Below are 7,002 nucleotides of genomic sequence, written 5' to 3'. Positions count from 1 at the left end.
CCAAGGTGTGAACCAAAAAGCAAAAGCAGAGCCCCGACAGCTGAAAACTTCCAGAACCCAGCCACAGCTATGCTCAAGGCCACTCTCCACATGCTTGGACAAGGCTCACCCATGAAGGAACTGACAGAGGAACTCAGGTGTGCAGAACTCGTGACTGAGATCTCCAAGCCTGCTTGTATCAAGACTGGGCCTCCTCCACCCAGATCCCCAGTTTTCCAGTAGCTTGGCAGCCACACTCACAAGCTCCTCCACCCCCCACCCCCATGCCATGTAATCTCATCAATGGTCAAGATCCAGAGACTATAAAACAAAGATCCTGGAAAAAAGCAATGCAATTTTTCCTGGAGCAGGGCAATCACAACACAACCCTGCAATCTGGGGCAAAATTATTGTCAGGCAGTTGAAAATAGGAATGAACGTTGGATTGGCGGCAGAAAGAGGGAAAGGAAATAGATTTTGCTGGTGTCTGAGCATCATCCTCCAGCGTGGGGGACAGATGCCTACAAATGCAGTCACTCAACCTCTTTATTTTTATTTATTTATTTTTTATTTTTCGCTGCACCGCAGAGCCTGGCAAGCTAACCGTGATGTATTTGATATGTCAAAAACAGTAACAACAACATGCTCTTTGTGTTCCTGGAGCAAACAGATGCCATCAGGCTGCACTAGCACGCAACAGGGACAAATTAAGACTTTACTGGCACCTGCCTGAGAAAATCAATGAACAGCAGGATAAAAGTGATACAATAAGATTTATTATATCTTCATCATCATCATCATCGTCATCGTCATCATTATCATCCCATTGATTGTCGATTTTCTCAAGCAGTCTCAGTAACGTCTCCATTCGTCCTAGCCCTGACATTTTAGAAGTCTCTCTTTACTCGTCCTTTCCAATGGTGACGCATTGGAGGCTCTTTCAGAGTCAGGGGAATGAGACCCATCATTGTTACTGGTTTTGGCATATGAATATGTCATGGGAGCTTGCCAGACTATCCCATAAGGGCAGAAAACTCTTGGTAGCTTGACAGGTTCTCCAAGAGGGAGAACTAGGCTATAAGATGTCCAGGAGCTTGGTTTTATAGTCTCTGGATGTTGGCCACTGATGGGATTACATGGCACCTGGGGTAGTTTCTGGGTGTGACCGCCTAGCTACTGGAAAATGGGGAATCTGGGTGGAGGAGGCCCAGTCCCGATCCAAGCAGACTTGGAGATCTCAGTCACGGGTCCCGCATACCTGGGTTCCTCTGCCAGTTACTTCATGTGTGAGGCTTGTCCAAAAGTGTGGAGAGTGACCTTGAGCATGACTGTGGCTGGGTTCCAGAGGTGTTTGGCTGCCAGGGCTCTGCTCAGGGCGGGGAGGGAAATTCAAACCACCCCCCTCTGAGGGGCCCTAGTAAAGACAGCCAGGCGCGGGGGGTGGGGTGCGGAGCACAGCGGGTAGGGTGTTTGCCTTGCACACGGACGACTCGGGTTCGATCCCCGGCACCCGGTTCGATCCCCAGCACTCCATATGGTCCCCCAGGCACCACCAGGAGCAATTCCTGAGTGCAGAGCCAGGAGTAACCCCTGAGCATTGCTAGGTGTGACCCACCCAAAAAAAAACCCTATATACTACATATATAATAAATAAAATAAAAATAAATAGAATAAAAAGAGGATCCATTTTTCCTTCTTTCCATTTGTCCTCACGGCTGCCTCACTAAGGCAGGGCCGGAACGCAGCCCCAAGTTGTCACCTGACGCTCCAGCAGAGGCGCGAGTGGGGAAGCCGCCAGGCAGCGCCACTCGTTCCGTCCGGTACTGACACGCGTGCTACTGACACGCGTGCTGGATGGGACGGAGCTGCTCGCAGTGAGACGGCTTTGGCTCTGCGCGAACAGGGCAGGGCTGGTGCTGGCCCCGGGCGAAGGGGAAAGCTGCCCCAGGAAGCGACGTGGCCCGTCTCCCCCCCTCTGGGAGCCGGGGTGCTGCCCCAGAAGCACCCCGACACCAGGCACCTGCAGAGAACTGGGCCATCATGTTTCGATCTTGGGGCACCTGCCAAGAGGCCGTCCCTGGCTGCCCGGCCGGATAGCGATCAGCACCCGAGGGTGGTCAGCCCCAGGCCGGCCTGAAATGTCACACTGCCTGGGCGTACGCCCGGCCTCCGTGTCGGTTACGAGATACTTCTTCACTTATTTAAACATGTCCAGTGAGTGCCACCCGCAGGCATCTGTGCCCCGCGTTGGGGCACGATGCTGAGACACCAGCAAACTCCATTTCCTTTCCCTCTCCCTGCCACCGAGCCAGAGTTCGTGGCTGTTTTCAACTGCCTGACAACAATTTTGCCCCAAATTGCAGAGTTGTGTTGCAATTGCCCTGCCTCCACAGTGCGCCTTTTGGGGGGACTGGTTTTTGTTTGGGGGTGCACATCTGGAGTTGCTCAGGGAACCTGATTTAGGGGCTTGAAGCCGGTGCGCCCCCCCCCCCACCGTGCCCTGCAAGTGGCGTCCTGGCCTCTCCAGAATCCGGTTTTAATAGCAACTTGTCCTGACCCTGCAGAGGTGTATTGGCAAAGTCACAGACTGGACGCTGCCCTTTGCCTGGAGGCTTCGGAGAGCGGGATGGAGAAGGTGGTCAGGCCAAGGGATTGGCATGCGGAAAATATTTCACACCCAGGCACGATCGGGGGAAAGCTACTGGTGTTTCTGCCCTCAGCAGTCTTCCTGCATCTGACCTGCATGTTCGCATGTTCGAAGTGGCCCGATGGTCACTGCATCGGAGGCACCTTTCAGGGACTGTAGTCTTTGAAGAGGGACTGGGGGGGGGGACTGGAGTGATAGCACAGCGGGGAGGGCATTTACCCTGCACGCGACCAAACTGGGTTCAACCCCCAGCCTCCCATATGGTCCCCAAACACCGCCAGGAGTAATTCCTGAGTGCAGAGCCAGGAGTAACCCCTGAGCATCGCTGGGTGTGACCCAAAAAGAAAAAAAAAAAGAAAAGAGAAAAGGGACTCAGTTGCCTGGCAACACTGTGGGCGCTGGACGTCTCAGCCCGGAGTGTGACTCGGGAATGGCCGGGCACTCGTGAACCAACGGGCCCACCTGCCACAGCTCAGGAGTCAGAGCTGACGGACAGTGGCTGTCGGCCGGGATTCCAACCAGGCTTTCCCTCTCCCCAGTCCACCAGCTGCTGTTCCCAGGAGAGGAAGAGGAAGATTAAGGCCGTGGAGATTAGTGGAGTAGAATGTTCCTATTTCAGTATCCGGGGCCAGTCTCTGACGGAAGGCAAATCTCTGGCCTATGGTGGCGCCTCAGACCCCCGGGGTCTGCAGACAGCTTGGGAGTTTCTGGAGCACGGCAGTTTGGCGGCAGGCGACATCCCAGCCATGGTCCCGGCTTTGGGGGCCCCCAGGAGAGTCCCGGCTTGCTCTGGAGCTGGGAGGAGACGGCGCTCCATCCCGTCAGCCCTATTCCTGCAGCTTCTCTCTCCGTGTTTCCTGGGCACAGAGCAGTGGCCAGTGGTCAGGCATCCCCAGAGACCTGCAGGCCACGGGGTCCAGTGCTCGTGGGGTCACACCATCCTTTGTGTCTGCAGGGCCACATCCCTACTCCACTCTCTGTCTGCCCTGCGGGTTAATAGACCATCAAGATGCATGTCCACTTCTGAACGGGTCTCCCACACTCCTGATGCTGACCGCGGCCCCCCCAGCTGCCCACCAGGCCAAGCTCTTCCCAGGTCACCGTGTCTTCCGTGTCCGGGAAGGGCAGCGGGTCAAGCCTGGACAGGGTTCCGTGGCTGCAAGCGCCAGTTTCCCGAGCGGGAGGCCCAGAGCTCCAATCCCTGGGTGGGTGCTACCCACGCTGGCTGACTGCAGAGATGGCACCTCTGCTGTCTGGCAGCCCGGAGAGGATGTGGCACGTGCCCTGTTCAGCCTCCAGGGCACAGCCAGTGTTAGCTGGCGAGCTGTGCTAGCGCCACACAAGTCAAGAGGCCCCACAACACCAGCCCACACGGCCCCCGCAGCAAGGGAAGGGAGGCCAGGGAGAGCAGGGGAAAACAGCCTGTTGGTCTCACACCCGGGGGCCCAGCTTCCCAGGTGCCTTGGGTCCTCTTTCCCTGTCTGTGCAAGAGAAGAGCAATCTCTTGGGAGAATCAGAGCTCAGGAAAGAAGGCCGAGGGCCAGAGAGATAACACAGTGGTCAGGGAGAAAAAAAAAATTAAAAGTGCACCTATTAGATCAAAAAAGGTTTCCTGATTCTCCAATTCTCTTTATCCTGGCCCCGCCCTGCTTCCTGGGAACCAGCGTATCTGAGTTTAATCTCTCACACACTGAAAGGCACAGGGAGCAGGAAATGTGGGCCAGTGGTAAGGAACTTGCCTTGAATGTCTGATGCCTGGGCTCCATCACTGGCAAGAATTGCTACTATCACAGTCTACATGACATAAATGCCATCTTTTTCTGGGTCATTTATTCTATTCTATTATCTCTATCATCCAGTATTTATTATTTTTATAACTTTGTTATGGTATGTTAAACACCATGCATTTAGACACATTGTCATAACCCCACCCAGTTTCAACAATAAAATTTACCATATTTTCCTTAATTTTCATAATTGTCTTAATCTTCTCATCTACTGTTTGTTTAGGTAAATTGTAAAATAATTTTGCTTATAGCCCACAGGAAAGGTGTTAATAGCCTTATTATAAAGATGAGGATGGGGAGGTGGCAATAGTACAGTGGGGCAGGCGTTTACCTTGCATGCAGTCAGCCAGGGTTCAATCCTCGGCATCCCATATGGTCCCCTGAGCACCACCAGGAGTAATTCCTGAGTGCAGAGCCAGGAGTAACCCCCGAGCAACACCAAAGGTGACCCAAAAAAGAAAAAACAGAAGATGAGGAATTGAGGCCGGAGCAATAATACAGCAGGTAGGACATTTGCTTTGCACACAGCCGACCCCAGTAATGATTCCTGAGTACAGAGGCAGGAGAAAGGCCTGTGCATTGCTGAGTGTGGCCCAAAGATAAACAAAAAAGAAATCATACATACACATCACTGTCATCCCGTTGCTCATCCATTTGTTCGAGCAGGCACCAGTAATGTCTCTCATTGAGAGACTTATTGTTACTGTTTTTGGATATCCAATACGCCCGAGTAGCTTGCCAGGCTCTGCCGTGCAGGCTCGATACTCTCGGTAGCTTGCTGGGCTCTCCGAGAGGGGCGGAGGAATCGAACTCGGGTCGGCTGCGTGAAAGGCGAAAGCCCAACTGCTGTGCTATCGCTCCAGCCCTATAATAATAATAATAATAATAATAATAATAATAATAATAATAACTTTTCAAGGACCTGTTATGCTCACAGCCCCTCTGTCATCTTCCGAGGATGTCATTTCTGGAGAAAAAAATCCAGCCCTCAAGGACCTCAAAAATAGAGCCAAACAGACAAAACTCTGTGTGTGCCAAACAAGAAAGAAAGAAAATAAAAAATTTAAAGATGTGGAACTGAATATCCCAAAGCATAAATTGCATGAATTGTTGACGTTAACACGTCTCTTAAGTGATAGAAACATAAGTCAAGATAATTTCTTTTGACTACGCCCTTTTCAACTCTAAGATGCTCAATTACTTTATTTTTTATTTATTTATTTATTTTTTTGCTTTTTGGTTCACACCCGGCGATGCACAGGGGTTACTCCTGGCTTTGCACTCAGGAATTACTCATGGCAGTGCTTGGGGGACCTTATGGGATGCTGGGGATTGAACCCAGGTCTGCCGAGTGCAAGGCAAACGCCCTACCCGCTGTGCTGTCGCTCCAGCCCCAATGCTCAATTACTTTAATAGTCATGAGATTTACACTTTACCTTTACCCCCGCCTCTCTGCCTCCTTCTGGCGGTCAGCCTAGGTACCGCAGTTTCTTTCTTCTTTTTTTTTCTTCTTGGGTCACACCTGGCGATGCACAGAGGTTACTCCTGGCTTATACACTTAGGAATCACTCCTGGCGGTGCTCAGGGGACCATATGGGATGCTGGGAATTGAACCTGGATTGGCTGCATGCAAGGCAAATGCCCTCCTGGCTGTGCTATCGCTCCAGCCCCTTAAATCAGTTTTATACTGCAAAAATAAAAACACGTTTCACTTCATTTTTATTATGTTTACTAAAAGAAAATTGCCAATCACATGAACTTAGCCAGAATAATTGTGTGATATTTAGGGGGTTTATGCACTTCTGGTATTTTCCTTCGCAAATGCCAGTGTCAGAGATGGTTAAAATCCAGTGGCGAGTGCAATGGTGGTTGAGGAGGATGGGGCTTGCCGTGCATGTGGCCAGTCCATGTTGGATCCAGGCACCCACCACCTCAGGGATCACCCACAGGAGTGACCCCTGAGCACAAAGCCAGGAGTAAGCCCTGAGCACTACTCGGTGTGGCCCCCAAATCCAAACAAAACTAAACACACACACACACACACACACACACACACACACACACACTCCAATAACTATGAAGGAAAATCCTGTCCATTCCATGAGCTAGAGACCTGGCCACAAAGATGCTTTGGGTGCTTCCCTCTGTTCCTTGACTTCGTGCAGTACTTTCATGAATGTCTGTCTGCCTCGCCTTCCAGACCCTCCAGGCCCACCCGTGCGGGATGGGGGACCTGCACACGGGTGCAGTGGACTGGGCCCCGCTACTCCTCTGCATTGCTGGGAGGGCCTGCCAGCCTGGAGGCAGTGTCCAGGGCTCCCTCTTCCCACGAGGGACGGGCAGTGGTGGCCCACGCTGGCCTCTCCTCGCCCAGCCTCTTGGAACCTCAGTCTCGTTTTCTTCCCTCCCCCCTTCCTGCCTTTATTTCTCCTTTTCCTTCCCCCACCATCCTGTCTAATCCCATCATCCTTCAGCTTCTTCCTGCATCTTCATCTGTGGAGCAAGAAAGTGCACAATTAAATTTCTACACAAAAAGACAGAGAAATAGTTTACGCATCATAGACACATTACTCAGCAAAGAAGGACAAA

Source organism: Sorex araneus, chromosome 9, assembly GCF_027595985.1.
Source record: "Sorex araneus isolate mSorAra2 chromosome 9, mSorAra2.pri, whole genome shotgun sequence".
Classification (NCBI taxonomy): domain Eukaryota; kingdom Metazoa; phylum Chordata; class Mammalia; order Eulipotyphla; family Soricidae; genus Sorex; species Sorex araneus.
This window is presented reverse-complemented; position numbering follows the sequence as displayed.